The sequence below is a fragment of the Alexandromys fortis genome, unplaced genomic scaffold, assembly GCF_014885135.2.
Source record: "Alexandromys fortis isolate MF-2015 unplaced genomic scaffold, M_Fortis_MF-2015_v1.1 scaffold_140, whole genome shotgun sequence".
Classification (NCBI taxonomy): Eukaryota; Metazoa; Chordata; class Mammalia; order Rodentia; family Cricetidae; genus Alexandromys; species Alexandromys fortis.
The window spans coordinates 352,578-373,739 of record NW_026068048.1 but is presented as its reverse complement, the minus strand read 5'-3'; the positions used below and the strand labels follow the sequence as shown (position 1 = coordinate 373,739).

The window sequence follows — 21,162 nt, the reverse complement described above, 5'->3', positions numbered from 1 at the left end:
GTGATCTGAGAGTAGCTTTGATGGGATAGTGGCCATTTCTATCCCCATGGGCTTCACCCGGTTCCGTGGAGACCCATTGGATGTGAGGAGTGGTGCATGTTGAGTTCGTGTCCCCGCTGGCACCCCCACGACTCTGCCCTTCCTTTTGTACTACCGTGCACCCTTTCTTGGCCTGTGGTTTATAATGTAGACTTCCTGGCCAGACGCCGGTCAGGGGTGTCCCCAGCAGCTGTTTCTTGCATCTCCCTCTCAGACTGGTGGCCACAGATGCTGCCAGTAGGAAGCTGTCAACGACCAGGGAAATGGACTTCCCCCCTCACTCATCCGGGGCCGAAGCTTATTGTCTGCTGGACGCCTGGGCCCACAGGAAGATTTGGGGGTGTGCTAAGGAAGGCCAGAAGGGGAACTCCCCCAGATCCCAGGGGAGCACACAGTGACAGATATGACAGAAAGCCACAGCTCATTGCAGCCTGTCTCCTGGGGCTGCTGGTGTCCTGCTCTTGCCAGCAATCCAAGGGGCAGTGGGGACTTCCTTAACTGATATTCAATACTGGCATATCTCTTGGCCAATCCCTCTCGCTGGGATCCTCTGGGGAAGAGATAGCCTCTTCCTGGTGAAATGGGGTGATTTCAGTTCTGACTCCTTTGCAAAGTGCTCCTCAGCTCCGAGCCTGCTGAGTCCTCCATTAAGTTCTAACTCGATGGCTTTTCCAGATGTCTCTCCTGGTGCTCTGTCCCCAGCCTTACCTGAAGACAGCTGCAGTGCTCAGCCCCCTCCCACCCCATATCCTCCTCCAGCACCCCCAGCACATGTGCCACGAGAACCCTGAAGCCATCTGTCACTGATCTCATTTCTCTTCCTGCATTTTCCTTTTACAAAGGCGCATTGTTACCTAATCGCTACGCCATCGCTGGAACCCACATGCGGAGATGCGGTGGCTAGGATGCGCAGCGCATTGTTCCTGGGTCAGTCATTCTCCCGCTCCTGCAAACATGGCCTTTGCTCTCACTCAGATGGGGCAGACCACCATGTTTGTGTCGTTCAGTCCTCCTGCCTCAGCCCCAAGTGAGTGCCGTCACACCTGGCTTGCATTTTGCACTTTGCCTCCAAAGCTCTTGATCACAGCAGAGCACATCCTTGAGTGTCCCATGACTCGCATGCTCCTGCCCCTTCCGTGCTGCTGACAGGGCTGGAAACTAAACATGGCTGTGCTAGTATGGGCTCCTAGAACAGAGTGTGAGGGTCAGAGCTGTGCACCTGGAGCTCTGCCAGCATCTCAAGACACTCTTGCTGCTTCTAGCTGGATCTTGTCTGGCACTTTGTGGATCCCTGGGTTGTGTCCGAGGGCCTCACTGTTCTAAGTCCTTTAAGTGAGTGTGTTGTTGAGAGGCCCCTCAGTGTCCTTTTCTGGGTGCTGCTGTACCTGATCGCTTCCTTTTTCCTAAAAGAGGCTTGGGGCACATTCCTCTAGCAAGCTGGTAATAGATCTGGGACTTGCCTCCCGGCCCCCTGCTCTCAAGGCAGCTTTGTCCCTTACTCACTGATGTGTGACCCAAGACAAGCCATGGCGGCTTCTGTCTGCCTTGGAGCCCACCAGCATCTGTGAAATGGGGATAATGGTGATGCCTCCTGGCTGGGTGTGGTGGCATGTACCTGTGATCCCAGTATTCAGGAGAGAAGCAGGGGGACTGAGTTCAGGACCAGCATGGGCTTCATAGACTTTATCTTCAAAGACATAAGGGTGATGCTGCTTCCCCAAAGGGTTGTTTTGGGGACATCAGTGCATGTTCCACAGTCAGAATGCAGTAGCAAAAGCTACTGGCTGAATACTCAGTGTTTCTCTGCTTGTTTAATCTGTCTTCGTGTTTCCTGTGTTTGTCCATTTGAGAAAAGGTCTCACACTGTAGCCAAGGTTGACCTGGAACTCACTGTGTAGCTCAGGCTGACCTTGAACTAGTGGTTTTCTTGTCCTGTCATCCCTACTGCTGGATTTACTGGTGTGAGCCACCAGGCCCCATTCTGAGTATGGCCTGAACTTACGGTCCTTGAACTTGCTGGCTCCTGCCATCAATGCAAGTGTTGCATATCTCCATTTGCAGGGCAGGAAAAGCAGGGCAGCTGGCCACAGTAAGCAGGGCTGGGGTTTGGACTCTGGAGAGCTGCTGCTAACTGGCTAGCACTTTGGCCACTTCGAAGGTGGTGTTTTCATTCCTGGCTGCTGGGGAGCTCCAAAGGGACATAGACAGGTGGAGCCTCTCAGGAGAGGATGCCCCGCCCCTCCCTGCCCTGGGAACTCTGATAAAGCCCCATTGTGCAGTTTTCCAGATTCCCGGTTTGGTTTCACCACTCCCGCAGGATAAAGTGGCCAGGACCAAGGCTTGCCCTCTTGTCTGTCCCCACTATTAGCAGTCAGATTGGCCAGGGGAAGAAATAGGACACTGAAGACTTCTCCACACTCACCCGAGCTGGCGACTCCACCTTAAGGCAGCTTTGTTCCTCTCTTGAGGGACCTCTCCTGCCCTGCTGCCCACAGGTCTCCACAGCCTGCCTTTCTTTCCCCACAAATCTCTACAGGGGCCCACTTAGAGGTTATTCAACTGCAATGCTGTGTCCACATACAGCATTTATGATCGTACTGCGTGTGTATGTGTATGCATGTGTATGTGTGTTGCTAGGGATTAAAGCCAGGGTCTGTGTACATGGAGGTGAGAATTCACCTCTGAGCCACACTTCCAGCACACTGATGGATTCTAGGTAAGAACTCCATCCCATAGCCATGCCCTCCAGCCCAACTCTGCTGCTTTTTATGTTCATGTTCTGTGCAGAAACCAGCGTGGGACCTCAGTTGTCTGCCTTTGTTGATCTCTGTCCCCTGCATTGAGAAAGGGTCTCTCACAGGATAAAAACTTACCTTTTCTGCTGGAAGGCTCCCGGAGCCTCCTGTCTCCACCCATGGGGCTATAGGTATATGCAACCAGGACTTGGGTTCTCATGCTTACCAAACACGACTGTTTTTTTTTAAATATTTATTTATTTATTTATTATGTATACAATATTCTGTCTGTGTGTATGCCTGCAGACCAGAAGAGGGCACCAGACCTCATTACAGATGGCTGTGAGCCACCATGTGGTTGCTGGGAATTGAACTCAGGACCTTTGGAAGAGCAGGCAATGCTCTTAACCACTGAGCCATCTCTCCAGCCCAACACGACTGTTTTCCATTGAGCTAGTTCTAAAAGCCCCAGTTCTGTTGCCTTTAAAGGCTTGTTACTAATTGTCAAAATTAGAACAGTGCATAGAATACAGTTATCTGAACCAGGCATCGTAAGATGGCTCTACATGCTTGGCCCCATCTCAGGGGAGATAGAAGACACAGCACCCTGGAGCCCACTCATTTCCCCTGGGATCAAGCACTCCATGGGCTCTACCCCATCCTTGCTAGCCATGGTGTGTTTGTTCTTCCTGACCAATTTACTGCTCATGAATCAGCACCATCTTAGCTGCTGTTAGGCTGACATGGAATCTCCCAGTGGCTCGTGTACCCCACTTCTTCCCCTCAGCTCTGTGAGATAGATTTGTTTGACTGTCCATCAATACTCCCTTCCTCCCATTGACACACCCCATCTGTTTCTGAGCCGAGGAAGTTCATATAAGGATACCCATCCTCTTTAGGTCTTTAATAAGGGAAACTAGTCGATAGTGCATGCCACAGCCCTGTGCCCTGGGCAGGGCTCCTGTACTGTAACCCAGGCCTTCCCGGGGAATCCTGGGGATACCACACCCATCTGACCCACTTTCCAGATGAGAATATGAACCTGGCACCTGTGGGGATCTTTGGTGCAGCCACAGCCTGGTGCCAAGACGATCCTGGTGTCTCCTCCCATTTGATTGGCATCTCCCTGGCAGTCATCAGGCAGGGCAGCTTCTCAATGGTCTTTAAAACCCAAAGGCCTAGTCAGGTCACCTGCTCACTCTGCCATCAGACTGTTTGCCGTTTTAATTCTCATTTCTGAGTTACTGTGCACAAGTGTGCTGTGGTGTGCTTGTGGGGCCAGAGGACATCATTGTGACACTAACTTTCTTCCATCTTTATGTGGGTTCTGGGGATTGGACTTAGGTTGGTACCCATTGAACCATCTCGCCTGCCCACCCCCTAGCTTCCCAATCCATGAATGTGGTATGTGTAATAGATTAATTAAAAGTGCTGTGGATCCCCAAGTGCAGGCAGAAGTGGGCCATGTGGCTGGCAGGCAGCAAACGGGGTCCTGAGAGCAGTCAGTCCCAGGTACATAAGACCATGAGGAGAGACAGACAGATGGGCATGCCACAAGACACAGCAGGTCTCTGAAGGCAGCTGGTTCCAGGCAGGGAGTCTCATTGCGGGCAAGAGACAGAGACACGGATAGGTATGCCATGCAGAGTGAGGTTGGATATTTATTTAGTAGGCTATGGAGGGGAAGGGGAGAAGGGGAGAAGAGCAGAGAGAGAGGAAGGGAAGACAGAAGAGGAGAGGGAAAAAGGAAGGGACTCAGGCTGCAAGTAGGAAGGATGATCTGCGTCTCAGTGGTCAGGGGAGGGAATGGGCGTGGCTTGTCTCTTAAAGGGACAGAACATCATTCAGTGTCTATTTGTGTCTTCTCTCGGCCCTCAGAACAGTGTCATGCGTTCCCTCAGGGGTCTTGTCTGCCTCCTGTGGGCTTATTCCAGTCACTTTATAATGGAGCAGAGGTCTCTCCCCTTCACTCCTCGTAAGACACCTGGCTCCCCAGGCTTCACTTTGTAGGGCGAAGACCTTCCCCATCCCCTGCTTGTTTCTGTGGCACCATCGTGGTCCCTGCAGAAGACGGGGAGGGTGCCCAGAGAGGCTGTAATTTTCCTGAACGGTTTCAGGGGCTAATTAAAGGTTTTCCTTGACTAATCAGCTTACTGTTTAATTATCAGGGAACAGACTGAGGAATGTGGAAGACTCTGCTGGGGTCTCCCCAGAGTGTGGTGGAAGGGAATCGGGAGGCCCTTGGTAGGCTTAGTAGCATTTGGGGATACCCTGTATCTCCTTACATCAGCAGGGGCCGCTGTCCAAGTGTCCCCTTCTCCAGCTAGTATCTGCTTCATATTCTCACTTTACTCATTCTGGGGTTCCTGCCTTGAAGTCAGGGTGCCTAGGAAGGCTTTGCAGGTGCTGGCTGCCCAGCTGGGCATCAACCCTGCAGCTCCCGGCTGGTTCCAGCTGCCCAGTGTACACACGGATAAGGGCCCAGAGGGGCAGAGGGGCTGCTGGGGCTGGGCCCTGTAGATGGGGGTCCTGAGGGCACAAGGGCTTCTGGAGCTGAGAAGAGGGCTGGTAGTGGGAGGTGGGGCAGCAGGGTCACTGGATGACGGCCTAGGCTTTCTCAGGAAAGGATGCTGGCTGGACCCCAGGGCTGAAAGTGTCTGGAGGGGGAGGGACCCAGAGATAGCTGCACCAGGAGGGATTTCATTCCTTGCATTCCTCAACAGGCAGGCCCCAGAGCTCTGAGGGCCCTGGGTTGAGGGAGGGTAGCTCGGAGAAAGGCCTCTAGGTACTGGTCCTGCCCTCCCCTTACCCCCACTGTCAGCCTCACTCTGCCTCTCGTGAGGTCTCAGGCCTGGGTAAGTTCTTGGCTAGTTCCATTTCATCAGCAGAAAGACTCACTAGGTCTGTGCTCTTGGACACACACTTTGGTGGCCTGGAGCGGGGAGAACGGCACTTGTCTTCCCTTTCAGGACGTTGGGGCATTCCTGTCCTTTGAAAGCAGGTGATTAGGTCATAGTGCACTGCACTCTGGGGAGCAGGACTGTTGCCCGCATTCCCAGACCGCAGTAAAGGGCTGCAGGAGGTTTCTGTGCCTGGTGGTGTGGCAGCCACCTCTCCCTGGGCCATACAGGGGACTCTGTAGTACTCTGCACACACACGCTCACATACATGCACATGCATATTTCTGTGACCTACCCCTATCTTGCCCATGTCTTCTTTCCCCATACCTGGCAGAGGTCTCCGGGAGGCTGGGGTGGGAGATTATGGCTTCCATAGGCCCAGAACATTCTTCCCATCACTGGGCCTGCCTCCCACCCTATCCTCACTCCTAGGACAGAGAGTTGCAGTGTCCTGGGGTTCTTGTGTCACCTGAAGCCTCTAGCCGCTCTGTGGACCCATGTCTGGTCACCACTGCCAGTGACAGTTCTGGCTGCTAGGACTTGGACTGTCTGCTGACCCAGCTTTAGTGCCAGCAAGAGCTTGTGTTAAAGATGTGAATATCACATGGAAGAGCTTATGTTATTTTACTTCCCACGAGCTGTGGCTGCACCACCTCTTCCTCCCCAGGCTCCTCTAGGAGGGCTTCCTCTTTGGGGTAAGGTCTCAATTCCCAATCCCCACATCTGGAGCTGGGGGTGATCCAGGGTTGCTGGGGGTTGAGTGAGTCAGCGGTGTGCAGCCGGGAAGCACAGGAGCTGTGTCGTTAGAGTCCTGATCACTGCTGTTGCCAGTGTAGTTGGGGAGGGCAGTGCTCCCACAGAGTCACCGTAACTCAAGCATCCCCTTCATCAACAGGGACATCTTTGTGTTCCATCCACACAGACGTTAGAACTGCTTCCTACCCACCCCAGGTACCTGTTACCACCGCAGCAGCTGCCATCTGTAGCCCCATCCCAAGTGATCTTTCTCCAACAAAGTCATAGTCAGAAACTCTCAGGTTTGTCTGTTACAGGAATTTCATAATCGCCTCACACTTTGCAGTTACCCTAAGGTCATTTCACGTTCTGTCCAGTTTGAGCCAGACTAGGTCCAAGGCCTCTTGAGCAGCCTTCTATCCCTGCACTTGACTTGTGTGTGGGGAGGAGGAAGCTCTGTGTCTGTCTATGTGTCTGTGTGTGCATGCACACAAGTGCACAGTTTTGAAGCTGTTGCTGTGGGCAAACATCTGCGTTTAATGATTTAATGACTTAATGTTTGCATAACTATCAAGTTAACTTTGAGGGTAAAAATTTATAAAGAAAAAAAGAAACCCATGATGGTGCATGCGCGTGCTTCCAGCACCTTCAATAAGGAGTCCTCGAGGCTGGGTGGCAGGGAGATTGTCCTAAACAGACAAGCATCCTGGAGTGACAGGACGAAAGACTGCGGGAGGTGCAGTGAATGGCCCAGACCTGCCACAGGCACATTGTGTGACTTGAGGTTGGTGCCTCCTGGTCCTCCTCTGGAACGGAGCCTTGGCAGCCCCCTCCGCCGTGCCTGTGCCATTGCATGGTGCCCAACATAATACCTTGTTGCTGGCCTCACTGCTGTCCCATATCTCCGGCATGGAGCACAGATGAGCCACCAGGGACTGCTGCTGCCCTCAGAACAGTCTAGTTGATAAACTCTGAAACAGTAACTTCTGTCCTGGAACTAGCTACAGTGTGCCTCTGCCTAGACAAGGAAACCTTAGACCAGGTTGTTCCCAGTGTCACAGGAGTAGAACCTGGGAGTGGGTGCCTCAGGGTATGGAGAGGCCTGGGTTCACCGCCTGGGTCTGAGGGTTCCAGGCTGTCTCTTGGCTTTTGTCACCTGCTGCAAGAAGATGTGAGAGGCCTGCTGTGTTTATGGCAGGGGCAGGGGGTGGGCAGGAAAATGGGACAGAGGCAGAGGAACTTGGCCAGCACACACACTCAGAAGCTCACAAAGCTCAACTTATTCTGCAGTGCAAAGCCTAACCCTGTACGAAGCGTGAAACTCTCTGGGTTCACCCCAGCACCTAGGTACCAAGCATACGTCCCATGTGCCACCCAGAACAGAGGGTAAGGGCTGGCAGCCGGAAGTGAACTCTCAGCGGCTCTCACTCATGCTTTTCAGCCCCTTCCTTCCCTTTTTCTGCCCAAAGGAGAACAAAGAATCACCTGCTGCTCTGGGTCCCCTGCCCAGCTAAAACAAAGTGACACCCCTGCAGTCCCTGCAGCGCCCCAGATCCTTCTCTAGGTGTAAACTGCGCGTGGATAGCATGTGATGGACAGCTCTTGGCCACAACTTGCTCTGTCTGGTATTTTGCCGTTGAGGGCTCACCAGCCAGTGAAGGAAGGAAGCATCAGCAGGCGTGTTCTCCAACAGGGTCCCCCGCCTCCTGCTTACCCCCTTTCCCCCCACTACCCTCCCCTTTGCTCAGCAGGAGAGAACTTGGGAGATCCCTGGTCACCAAATGGGGGTTAGCTTTAGTCCTATGCTCTATAAAAGGGCTCTGATATCTCCTGGGGGGTGTGACATAACTGAGCAGGATGTCTCTCTTTTCTGACCCTGACCCACCCTGTTAAGCTGGTTTACAAAGCCAATGGGGGGCCACTGTAGTGATTACTAGCAAGAGTCCAGATCAGCTGGGGTTTACCCCCAGTTCTGCACCGAGTTAGTCGTCTGGAGGCATGTGCAAACCCTACCACACCTCAGGGAACCACTGTGGAAACCATGTAAAGGTTAGTCCATCACAGTGATGCTCTCAGAAGAGCTGGCACCTCCTAGTGTCCCCAGGCAGTGTGTGAATTACTCCTCTGGTTGTTGTGCTCAAACACCCAACAGAAGCACCTGAAGGAAAGGGAGTCTCTCTGGGCTCAGATTTGAGGGTACAGTTTATCATGACAGGGAAGGCAGCAGACTTGCTGTCTGCCAGCAGGAAGCAGAAAGGGACGAATGCTGGTGTGCTGCTCTCTTTCTGCTAAAAAAAATAGTTTGTGTGTGAGTGAGTGTGTGTGTGACACACCCACCACAGAGACCAGAAGAAGTTGTCAGATTCTCTGGAGCTGAAGTCATAGGTATTGTGAGCCACCTGATATAGATGATGGGAACTGAACCCAGGTCCTCTGGAAGAGCAAGCAAGCTCTCTTAACCACTGAGCCGACTTTCCAGCCCCTCGCTGTCTACATTTAGGGGGTCTTCCCTGTTCAGCTAACTTTCTGTTTGCACCCTCATAGACACACCAAGAGATGTTTCTGTGGTGATTCTAAACCCAGAAGTTGGCAGCCATCAACAGTATGGTCCTTGTCGTCCTTCATTCCTTCCCTTGTCCCTTCAGCCCTGTGCCAGGTCACTTGCTAAGTCAAGGACCAGCACTCAGAGAACGCTTAGTCTAGGGAGGCCAGCAGGGTGACAGAAGCCCTTCCTTGAAACCAGAGGTGGCTTCCTGGAGGGGGAGACCTGTAGACCAAGGCCAGAAGTAGGAACATGAACTAGTGTGTGGAAGAAGAAACCAGGGAAAGAACAGCACGTTCAACGCTAAGAGATCTGAGCATGTGACATACACCTGCCAGCCTGGACGGCCTAGTGAGGCTTTGTCTAAAACAAAAGGAGGGATGAGGTGGGAGCAGGTCTGACATTTTAAATAAATGATAAATATTCTGAAGTAAACTTACATTTTTAGGGACCTGTAGGTTCCCAGTGCAGTTGTAAGGCATTCTAGATCTGCCACATCCTTCCCCCATCTTCCCTCAGGGGTAGCATCCCCAACCATGATGTGACTTCTGGCTGGTTAAGACTAAGCATTCCATCACAGTCGCTCCTCCCCACCCGAGGCCTGCTACAGCCACGCCCCTTCACCCCTGCCCTGGACGGGTATCCACTCCCAGTTTTAGAATTCTTTAATTTTAGGCTAGCATAAGCAGAATCATTCCACAGAGAACCTTCTGGAATTGTCTTCATTCATGAAGCCTAGTTCTCAGGAGATGCTCCCAGATGGTCGTGTGTGCTGGGTGGCAGTCAGGATACCCCAGCGTGTTTCACCATCCGCCCCTGGAGGACATCTGCTTGTATCTAGTTTTTTGGCTATTACAAGGAGAGCCTCTGTAAATGTTCCCATGGTGTTTTTTTGTGTGGAGCATACATTTTCGTTTTTCTGGGACAAATACCCCAACGTGTAATTGCCTGGTGGTATGGCTGTTACAGGTTTTAAGGAGGATGCCAGGCTGTTTTTCAGAGTGGCTGCGCCATTTTCTGCTGCCATCAGCAGGGCAGCGCGAGCAGAACACGCCTTCTCTGCAGCTCGGCAGCATTTGCTGTTGTCCCGTCTTTTACTAACGCTTGTAGTAAGTGTGTAGCACGGTCTCACAGTCGCCTTAATTTGCAGCTTCCTAATGGCTAATGCTGTTGAGCATTTGGAGGCCTATTTGCCATCTGTGATGTGCCGTGGTGGCGTGTCCTGTGGTGGCATGTCCCATGGCTTCTGCTGACTTTCTTACTGAACTGTTTGCTTTTCTACCGCTCAGTTCTTAGCGCTAGGCCTTGTCAGATCAGATGTGTGACTTGTAAATGTCTCTCAGTCTATTGCTTGCCTTCTTTCCCCTTCAGTACTAAGGATTGAACCTAGGGCCTCTTGTGTTTACTAGGCAAACCCTCTACCACAGGCCCACACCTCCGGCCTGTAGCTTGTCTTTTTTTGGATTTTTCGAGACAGGGTTTCTCTGTAGATTTTGGTTCCTGTCCTAGAACTAGCTCTTAGACCAGGCTGGCCTCGAACTCCCAGAGATCCGCCTGCCTCTGCCTCCTGAGTGCTGGGATTAAAGGCGTGCGCCACCACCGCCCGGCTGTAGCTTGTCTTTTTATCCCCTTCTCGTGAACTTTATTAGAGGAAAAGTCTTCTTTAAACAAAATAAAGTTTTGTTTGTAAATATTTTGTTTATTTGTGTATGGGTGTTTGCCTTTAATATGTGTGCATGTATGTATATACACGTGGGCCTGACTGATACCTGGGAAGCCCAATAGAGGGCATTGGACTGGAGTTCCAGACGGTTGGGAGCCCCTATATGGGTGCTGGGGACTGAACTTGGGGTCTTCTGGTAGAAAGGCCAGTGCTCTTAACCTAAAAATTCTTAAATTTTGGTGAGGTCCCTACATTCATTTCTCCTTTTATGGTTTGTGCCTTTGGTGTGGCGTGTGAGAGCCCTGAGCTAGGTCCTGGGGGCTTCCTTCCAGTTTCTTCATGTGTGTGGTGCTGGGGATGGACCTAGGTCCCTCTGCACTTGCTCAGCAGGCATTCTGTCACCCACTCTGCACCCTGGGCCTCTTACTGTTTACCAGGCCTAAGTTGCCCAGGCTGGCATTAAACTTGTTCTTTTGTCCAGGAAGGCCTTGAATTTAGAATCCTCCTACCTCCACCTGTTTTGTTTTCTGAAAATCTTAGAGTTTTATATTTAAGGGCGTGATTGCTTATATATTGTGTGCAATGTAGTTTCTGTCAAGGTACCTAAGTGTGTGTATGGGATGCCGGATGTTCTAGCACCTTCTATGAATGCTACTGATCTTCTTTTACTGATCTTTCCAGTTACCACGGTCTGTTACCACTGCATACTTACCAGGATAGCCTCTATTAAACAAGAAGAATAGCTAGGCATGCTGGCTTGGGCCTGCAGTCCCAGCTCTCAGAAGACAAAGGCAGGCGGTCTTTGCAAAGCTAGCCTGGGCTGGGTGGTGAGAGGGATAAAGCAGACATTGGGCAGGCAGAAGAATCGGAAGTTCATTCATCCTCAGCAGCTGCCATGAGAAGGAGCTTGCTGTCCTCTTGTAGAGCTAAACACAAAACATACTCCATATGACTGATCCTGTTCACCTCTCGGCGCACATTCAACAAGTGAAGGCAGGGGCCACGCATGGCTGCACACGCCTTTAATCCCAGCACTCAGGAGGAAGACGCAGGTGGATCTCTGTGAGTTTGAGGCCAGCCTGGTCAGCATAGTGAGTTCCAGGGCAGACAGGGTTGTGTACAGAGACCCTGTCACAAAACAAAAAACCAAAAAACTGAAAGCAGGGACTGGAGAGATATTTGCACAGCCAGTTCCTTGCAGTGTTCTTCACAGCATCCAGAAAGTAGAAACAACCTCGCATCCTTCCGTGAATGGGAAGAAAATTAGCATTCAGCCATAGAAAGGGATGAAGCCTCTCTCAGCACTACTGTGAGGCTGGACCTTGAAAACATTATCCTAGTGAGGAAAGCCAGGCATAAGGAAAAGCGATTGCGTGATTCCTCCTGTCCCCGGGCCTGGAATAAATAGCACAGAGAGGCAGACGCTAGGAGAGTTGTGGGGAGGCTGAGTGGAGGGGGGGGGGTCCTGAAAAGGCTGGGGTAGAGAGAGTGGTGATGCTTGTGCAGCTCTCAGTGTATTTAAAGATGCTGGGCTGCATGCACACTTCCCAGTGTTAAAATGATAAATACTGTGTGTCTTTCACCACAGTGGGAAAAAAGGCACTTTTGTTTTGTTTTGTTTTTAAATCTTGTTAGTTTTCTGAGGCAGTCTCACTCACATGTGCCCCTGGCTAACCTAGAACTCAAGTCCCTTGCCTTTGCCTCCTGGTGCTGGGTTTAAAGCATGCTGCACCACACCAGGCAGAAGATCACTTAATCTTTAAAGCCCAGTGCATTGAGGCTGGAGAGGTGACTCAGAGGTTAAGAGCATTGACTGCTGTTGCAGAGGACCTGGGTTTGGGTCCCAACACCCACGTACAACTGTCTATAACTGCAGTTCCAGGAGATCCAATGCCCTTTTCTGACTTCTCCGGGCACTGCACACACCTGTGTGCACAGACATACAAGCAGGCAAACACTCATACATAAATAAAAAATAATCCCTAAAGAATAAAACTAGTGAAGTCATGTTGGTGGGAGTGTGTCTGGGTTCTCCGTGCTCCAGCACTGATCCGCAGGTCGCAGCTCGCTGTCTGCTCTCTGTTGTGCAGCAGACTTCAATATCAGGTGCTGAGCCGTTTCCCCCTTGGGTCTGGTTCAGACAGTTCGGAACTTCTCCAAGACGGTAGAAGTTTATCCTTGCCACTTCCCTTAACTTTGTTCCCAGTGTCCCCCTATCACAGTGTCACCGTGTGCACATGCTCATGTATGTGCATACACGTGGAGGTCAGAGGTTGATTTCCTCGGTCACCTCCACATTGTTGAGGCTGGATCTCGCCATTTGCATGGAATGACTAGCTACTGAGCTCCAGGTATCAGCCTGTCCCCACCTCCCCAGAACTGGGACTACAGACACATGCGCCATGCCCAGCTTTTCACGTGGGTACCCGAAGCCAACCCGGGTCTTTGTGCTCGCTTAGCAGGCAGTCACCAACTGAGCCATCTCCCTAGTGGTACTTTTCTTCGTAGATGGAATGTCCTCCTCCATAGCCCTCATTCTCCTGGCTGCCTTCCTCAGCTGCCTGGCCCGTGCTCCATCCTGGCTACTTTTCTCCACACCCACTCTGGTCTTCTGGATCCTACCATATCCAAGCAGAATTACAGCCTCAAACTCATGCCTAATCCTGGCAGCCTGCCGCAGCTCCCCATAGCCTGCCTCCACCACTTCATCTTCCCCTCATACCCTGTCCTTGCTGCCCTCTGCCCAGCCTGTCAGCTGAATTCCAGATCTCATGTGGTGGGACTTCTGGTCAGAAGCCCTACAGGGTGTCTGGTGGACACTGATGACCTCTTGCAGAGGGACCAAGTACAGGGAAGGAGGTTGCATGTGGCTGAAGCAGGCAGTTGGGTAAGGGTGGGAAGAAATGAGGGCGGTCGTGGGCATGGCTTGGGGGCTCTTAGTGGGGAGATGACTGTAGCTGTGAGGCCCTAGTTGGTTTTCAGCAGAAAGAGACATGGTCAGATTAGCGTTACAAAGGTCTCCCTGACCCAGCAGAAAACCAGGCAAAGATATTGAATAGACACTTAGCAGAAGAGGACATTCTACCAGCTTCTGTGAGCATGAAAGGATGCTCGGTAGACAGAAGAAGAAAATGCAGACGCAACCCAGGCTGAGCTGAGTGGTGAGCTGAGCAGACCTTTCCTGTCCTGCAGAGCAGAGGTGGACAGCTCTGATGCTGCACGTGACCGGTGGTGGCCCTGGGCTTGCTGAGAGTGCTGGGAGCAAGGCAGTCCTGGTGCAGGGCCACTGGCATCGCACACAGATGCTGGAAACACTTGCAAGGTGCCTGCTGTGTCCTGTTAGCATCCCTGCACTGCTGATGAGAGTAAAACACAAGCTGCCAGGCTGGCCCCATGGGGCTGCCCAAGCCACCACAGCCAGAGTGAGGGCCGGCATTCCGCAAAACCAGGCACGTTGAGATTCATAAGATACACATCTAAACACGCGTACGTAGTCTTTTTCCTTTGAAACCGTGACTGGATGTTGGGCTGTGTGCTGAAATACCTCACACACTAACATTACAGCAGAACAGTTACTGTCTCTTGCCCCCTCTCAGGGAAGAGACAGGTGGTGCCATCATTCTGCACTGTCAGAAGCTCCTGGTCCTTCTCCTATGCTGGGAATTTAACACAGGGCCTTGTGCATGCTTGGCAAGCGTGCTACCGCTGAGCCCTGCACACCCCAGCCCCTCCCTGGTAGAGTCTAAGCAGGGTTCTACTGTCAGATGGCCCTCCTTTTACACTTTGGTAGGGGTGAAATAAGGTCTTGCTTGCTGTGTATCCCTGGCTAGCTTGGTATTTACTATATCCTAGGGCGACCTCATATGACAATCCCCCTGCTCAGCCTACTGAGTGAACCACCACATCTGGCTATTTTTTTTTTATTTTTTATTTATTAACGATTTCTGTCTCTTCCCCACTGCCGCCTCCCCTTTCCCTTCCCCTCCCTGTTTTTGTTTTTTGATACTGAGATAGGGTCTCATCTAGTGCCCCAGATGATCTTGAGTTCACTGTAGTCCAGGCAGCCTTGGACTTGTGATCTTCCTGACTCTTGGGACCATCATCCTCACCCCTTCCTCTTTGGTTTTGCCACCTTTGACAAAGTCTGACAGCCACCTCCTTTCCACGGGTTTTGTGCTTTATCAAAATAGTGTCCTAGGCTTTTTTATTGAGACCCACCCCCATGTAGTCAGACTGTTAGCTCCCCATGCTGTCCTTCCAGGAACCCAGGAGATCACACCAAAGGGTGTTTGTCTTGTTTCCTATGTCTGGTGACTGCTCTAAACCTTTCCACGGGCCCATGGACTGCTCTAAACCTTTCCACGGGCCCATGGACTGCTCTAAACCTTTCCACGGGCCCATGGACTGGCATGCATTGCTTGTGTTGTACTCAGGAGAACACTTGCCAGGTCCCTGGTGTGTTTCCACCTAACTGGTGCTGCCAAAGCCCTCCTTCCCAAGTGCCAGCTGTGTGGCAGGGCGTGTTTTGGAGTAGGTAAAGGTTCTGTGTATGTAGCGTGCTGCATTTTGTGGGGTTCTTTTAAGGGCTCAAGTGTACTCATGGAACACATGTATCTCTCCAAGGTGCCTGGGGAGAGTGTATCCTGCCTCTGTTTACCCTTTGGTACCTTTTGGCATTGGTACCATGTGACCGTGTCCTCAAGACAGGAGAGATGAAAAGGAAAGGGACAGGGGGCTGGAGAGATGGCTCAGTAGTTAAGAGCTTTGCTTGCTCTTCCAGAGGTCCTGAGTTCAATTCCCAGCAACCACATGGTAGCTCACAACCATCTGTAATGAGACCTGGTGCCCTCTTTGGGCCTGCACTGTATACATAATAAATAAATAAATCTTTTTTTAAAAAAAAAAAAAAGAAAGAAAGGAAAGGAAAGAGACAGACAAACTCCTGTGTGACAAACCATGATTAGTGAGTCATGCTCTCAGCGCTCCTCTTAGACCTGTCTCCTGGAGCTGGCCAGAGCTGGCCAGGCCGCACCACCTCCCCCACCAGAGCCCAAACCTGCCGGTCTGGTTGGTGGGGGGGAGGCCCAACCTAACTCTTCTCTGGGTGGTTGCTTCCTAGATGCCCTGCCCCCATGGGGAGGCGGTGACCAGAGACCTGGGGCTTTAGGCTCTTCCAGGCCTTGTTCTGCAGTGGGGAAGGAGCGGGACTGGAAGGACACAGGCAGCTCTCGCCGCTTGCTGGTGGTCCTCATGGCCCTTCATAGGGGCTCCACAGACCGTGCCCTGTGCTCATTGGTCCAGAGCCTGCCTTCTAGGTGCCTCCCCCTCACACACACACACACTTGGGACAGGGCATTTTGGGCCAGATTGCCTGCCACCAAATATGCACGGAGCTTGGTAAATTTGGGGACTACAGACAGTAGTAGACAGAGGTCAGATGCTGTGGCCAGGCCCAGAGGACTTGTGTGGTCCAGCCGAGGCTAATAGGAAATGCTTGCTGAGCAAGTACAGGAGGCGGGCTCTGGTTGTGCCCAGAATGACAGATCCTTACACTGAAAACGATTGCACAGGAGACCTCTGCTCAGGGCCAGCAGCTGACTTCTCAGAAGGGTAAGGGAGGAGGCCCCTCCCAGAGTGGCTGTTGTTCAGAATAGAGGCACTGAGCAACACTACCTCATTCAGAACAGCTGGTTAAGGGTACAAGCATCAGGGGGAGTGACCTGCCTCTGAATCCTGGCACTCAGCTTCCTTGTGTTCCTGTGCTGCCTTAGGCCAGTCACATAACCTCTGTGGACTTTCTGGTTGCTCTGCTGTAAAGGAGGCCTGCTGTAAAGGCTGGGCAGTGCTGAAGCCAGAGGACTCGGGCATGAGCACAGCTCCTTCAGGTGAGCTGCTCTCCCCAGCAGGGTTCATGGGGTTGTATTGGTCCCAGTCTCCGCACCACCATTCTCCCTCCCATCACCCATCTCTCCACGTTCAGCTCCCCTGCTTGTACCACTTGCTACAATCCCACCAGGGAAGGAAAGGGGATGGTGTTGCACGGAGAGAGCTCTCTCAGGTTTTTAAGTGGATTTAGTCCATCACTTTGGTGCCAAACTGTTGCAAGGAAAGAGCCGCTTATTTGTCCTGGCTGCCCGGCTAGCTTCCACTCAAAATAATCACACAGAAATTGTATTAATTAAAACACTGCTTGGCCCATTAGCTCTAGTTTCTTATTGGCTAATTCTTACATCTTAATTTAACCCATTTCTATTAATCTGTGGATCGCCATGTGCCAGTGGCTTACTGGCAAGATTCTAAATGGCGTCCGCCTCAGGCTGGAGGATCCATGGCTTCTCCCTGACTCTACCCTTCTTCCCAACATTTAGTTCTGTCTTCTCTGCCTACCTAAGTTCTGCCCTATCAGGCCCAAAGCAGTTTCTTTATTCATTAATCAATGAAAGCAACACATGAACAGATGAACCTCCTACACCAGGATGGGGCCCACCAGGCTCTGTAGCTACTCCCCACCTCAGAGGGCCCACATGCAGCCCTCAGTTCAGCCCTAGGTCTCCAGAGGCCTATCCAGCACCCAGCTCCTCCCCCATTGTCTCCAGAGCAAGGTCCAGTAGCCACTCCGTGTGCAGCCTGGGTAAGCCCCACCCGCTTTCCTGGGCCCTGTTATCCAACCTGTGTGTGGAGGGGGAGTTGGTAGGATGAGTGCCTGTTGTAGTGGAGGCAAGTCCTGCGAGACCAGGCTGTGGCTGGGGTCCCTGCCAACCTTCCCCTCTGCCACCCTCCCAGGCCTACTGGCTCCAGCCCCACCTCCCGCCTCCCTGCTTCCCGCCCTCTGTGGGTGGGAGCCACAGCTCCAGTTGAGCTGTTACCAGAGCTAGACTGTGTCCCCACCACTGTTAGAGACCTTTGGGTGCAGAGCCAGCTGGCCAGTCTCAGGGTACCTTCAAGCCTGTCTCTCTCTTGGCACTGGGAGGTCTGGCCACCAGTTGCCCTTGGAGCAGTGGCCCAGGAAGCAGGAGAGAATGGTAGAGGTAAGCAGGCTGCCTACAGCCCTTAGGAGAGGGCGGGGCTGGCCACTGGTGCCAGTGTGGGATGGCCACACCTTTCTTGAGTACAGGGGTGGGGTGACTGTTGTTCCCATGTGTGAGGTGGCAGGCTCCTAGGAACTTGGTGTCTGAGCACAGGCCTCTGAACCTCTGCAAACATCTTCCTGGTGACCCTTGAGTGGACTGGTGTCAGACATTGGGAGCTCATTGCTTGCTGTACATGGCCCTGCGCTTGTGTGGGTCTTAGGGTCTAACCTTATAGCCTGGGTTGTAGTCCTCAGTACATCCTTCAGCAGGTTTAGCAGTTGCTAGACCCAGGGATTGTGTGTATATGTGCAACCATGCGCCTGCAGAGACACTGGGACTCTTATGTATCATAGCTCTTGTGGTATCTTTAGGGAGCCCCTGCCTCTTTTTTTTTTTTTTTTTTTTTGGTTCCCACACTGGGAGTCGAACCCGGGCCGCCTAGGTGAAAACCAGGAATCCTAACTGCTAGACATGTGGGAGAGCCCCTGCCTCTTTGGGGTGAGGAAGCTCTTCAGGTTTCAGAGCGGCCCACAGTGGGCTGCACAAGGGTCCCCGGCCCTTCCACTTGCTGAGCACTTTCTCTGAGCCTGGGCCTGTAAGCTACTCCCCAGCATCTCCTTTGGTGCCTCCTAAGCTTCCTCCTCCAGGCTGGCAGGTACCTGTGTTTGGGGGGCAGGAACTCAGTTCTGAACTCACCTTAGCACGCTCCAGAGTGAGCACCGACCTAGCCGCTGGCTCCGCTGCTCGTGTGCCACGACAGCTGTCACTTGTGCTCAGGATGCTATGAGGTGGAGGGTGGATGACTATGGGCTCCAGCTAATCAGGGGTTTTCAGGGTGACTGCATGTATCTGGATGGCCAGCACATCTGTCTGTCCGTGGGCTTGTTTGGTTTACTGTTGCAGGGCCTGTGATGTAGCAAGTGTGTATTGTATTAATAGCTATTACTGGCTGCATGGTAGCGGAGGGTCTTTGTGGAGGCCTGGTGTGTGAGGTGGCATGTCTGAAGAGGGACAGACCAGGAGCCTTCTTTCTGCCTCTCTTCATCCAGGGCTTCAGGGGAAGATTAGAGGAAGCCTGATCGGATGTCTCCAGCCCTCAGAGCTCATGTATGCTCTTAGGTTTTCTGTGGCAGCTTTCCCATCTTGGGCACTATGGGGATGAGCACAGGACAGCTGTGCCTGGCCAGATTAGAGCAGTGGCTGGCCGGGCAGCTTCTCGTTCAGCCTTACTCTGCAGTTCACCCTCATTGCCCCGTGGTGCACACAGCTGGCTGTGATGGCCCTACTCCTGGCTTCTTGAGGTTCCCAGTCAAGTGGATGAGACAAACCAGTCCTCAGACTGTGGCAGCTTGTCATACTCCCCATCCCAACTCTGGGGAAAGTGACACTACCACGTTTATGCTAGGAGGGGGACTGTGACCGGTGTCCTCGTGTTCTCATTCAGCCATTATTTCATGCCGCAGCAGCAGCCATCCCTAGTCTATATACCTTACTTGTGTTCTAACTGTCCTAACAGATCAGGACTGAAAAGCAGAGGGTGCACTGAGGCAAGGAGGGCTCTTTTGGAGCTGGTGGCTCATTCCTTCTGGGAGCATGGGAGTATAGGAGGAGCGTTTGCTTCTCAGGAAAAGTTGGAGTAGAGCAAGGGGTGCAGGGGGTAACTGGAAAACATGAATATCCCACAGCTTGAAGAAGTTAAGAGATAAAAAAAAAAGAACAAAGCTGAAATAAGCATTTCAAATATAGTACAGTTTTGCTGCACGTCTTTAATCCTAGCACGGGAGACAGGCAGGTAGATCTGTGAATTCAAGGCCAGTCTGGTCTACAGAGCAAGTTCCAGGATAGCCAGGAGCCCTGTCTCAAACAAAACAAAAAACCAAATATGTATTACAGTTTTTAGTGTGTGTCTTGGCTGGGTGGAGCTGCCTGTCGTACTGCTCCATTTGTCTGTCTTCTCCATGGGTACCTACCTAGTCACCCCTTCACACTCCAACACTGGCCCAGAATAGCCCCTACCTGAGGTTTCTGGCACCCAGGGGGCTTGTGTGGTAACTTCCCAGGCCCACAGGTCCCTCATGGTAGTGATGGTCATGTCAGCACTAGAGCAGAATGAAGTACATTTGTGACAAGGATGGGTTTTCAGGCATCTTTTCTGTGGTCAGCGTCTCACCAAAGGTCCTGGGAGGGGTGGCCAGGAGGCCCATTCCCCATGGGACCAGGACAGCCTTGGTAGGAGGTGCAGTCTAACCCCTGCAGTGCCAGCGCAGGGGCAGAAAGGCAAAGTCTGGAGCCAGGGAGGTAGAGGCAGCACGGTGGTCAAGCCCAAGCTGTGATGCTTCCCAGGTTCAAATCCTGGCAGCCTCTCACTGGCTGAGTACCTGGACAGGGGATTTCTTCCTGGAGTCTCAAGTTTCCTTCCAGACAACTGGGATGATGACCCTTCTGTCATAGGACTGTGCAGATGGCATGGGGCTGGGCACCACAGACAGGGTCTGCCTATGCCAGAAGGAGGGGCCACAGGCTCTGGGAGGCATCCTGCTCTGATGTCTACCCTGACTTTGCCCCTGGCTAAGTGAGGACCTCTGCCTCATTTTCCTTATTTAAGGCATGTGCTCATGGCCTCTTGTGGATCAGGAGCAAAGGTTGAGGGATGCTGGGAAAAGTGGTTCAAAGAGAGGTAGCACACAGTAGGTGCACATTCCTGCTGCCTGCTGTCATTGTCATGGTGATTAGCACTGATCACTCCTAGCTTTGGTCCTAGAGGCTCTGGGCCATGCCCTAGTGCCTTGCTTGTTTTGTGTTCTTTGTGACTCCTTGTAAAAGCTGCCGGAAGCAGCTACTGTCATCAGCATCTTAACAAGAGGAAACTGAGGCCTGAGTGCGGAGTTCTTTCCCTGGGGTCACACATTGAGCTTCCTAGCATGAGCTGTGGGCTGGGTCTTCTCAGATAGAAAAATTAGGTCATGCTGTGCTGGCTCAACGGGTTTTGAGGACTGGGCTGCAGAACTCTGAAGTTCCTAACCCACAAGGTCAGGAGCTGCCTAGGAGAGCCTGGGTGTGACCTACACCAGGTCATTATAAACATGGCCAGTTCCTCTGTTTGTCCTTCCCTCCATATGCTGCCCAAAGGAAGGGGTGGCCCAGGCAAATATCCGGAGGTGTGCCCTTCCGCCTTCTGCAGAGTCACAAGTGGCTGCAGTGTGCAAGGGGGCTTGTAGGTTATGGGTGGGGTCTGTGTGTGGGAGCACGGGAAGGCACTGTCTCATCTCCCCCACTTTCCATCCTGAGAGCCTCCCTGGGTTTGGTGAGAGATCACAGTCTGGAAGCTGCCTTGGGCTGCCTGGGTGTGGGAGGGGGGAGCGGAGAGTAGAGCCAAGAGTTCAAGATGGGGAGCAAGCTAGACACCAGGTCATAACGCCTGCCTCCGCACCATGCCAGGCAGCATGAGGCATGCCTCTGTTGGGGTTGTAGAGACAGG

At 52.4% G+C, this 21,162-nt stretch overlaps 1 protein-coding gene across 3 annotated transcripts in view; it reads left to right on the top strand.

Moving 5' to 3' along the window:
- The window catches only part of Pak4 (p21 (RAC1) activated kinase 4), a 38,144-nt gene that overhangs the window by 4,338 nt on the left and 12,644 nt on the right, over positions 1–21,162 (top strand). Inside the window, exon 1 of one of the 3 annotated variants that reach the window (XM_050119236.1) lies at positions 17,598–17,642. The exons of the other annotated variants lie outside the window; for them this stretch is intronic. The gene's annotated coding sequence lies outside the window, so the exon portion shown is untranslated. Of the gene's footprint in view, positions 1–17,597; positions 17,643–21,162 lie in introns of those variants that run through there. 3 annotated transcript variants of the gene reach the window in all.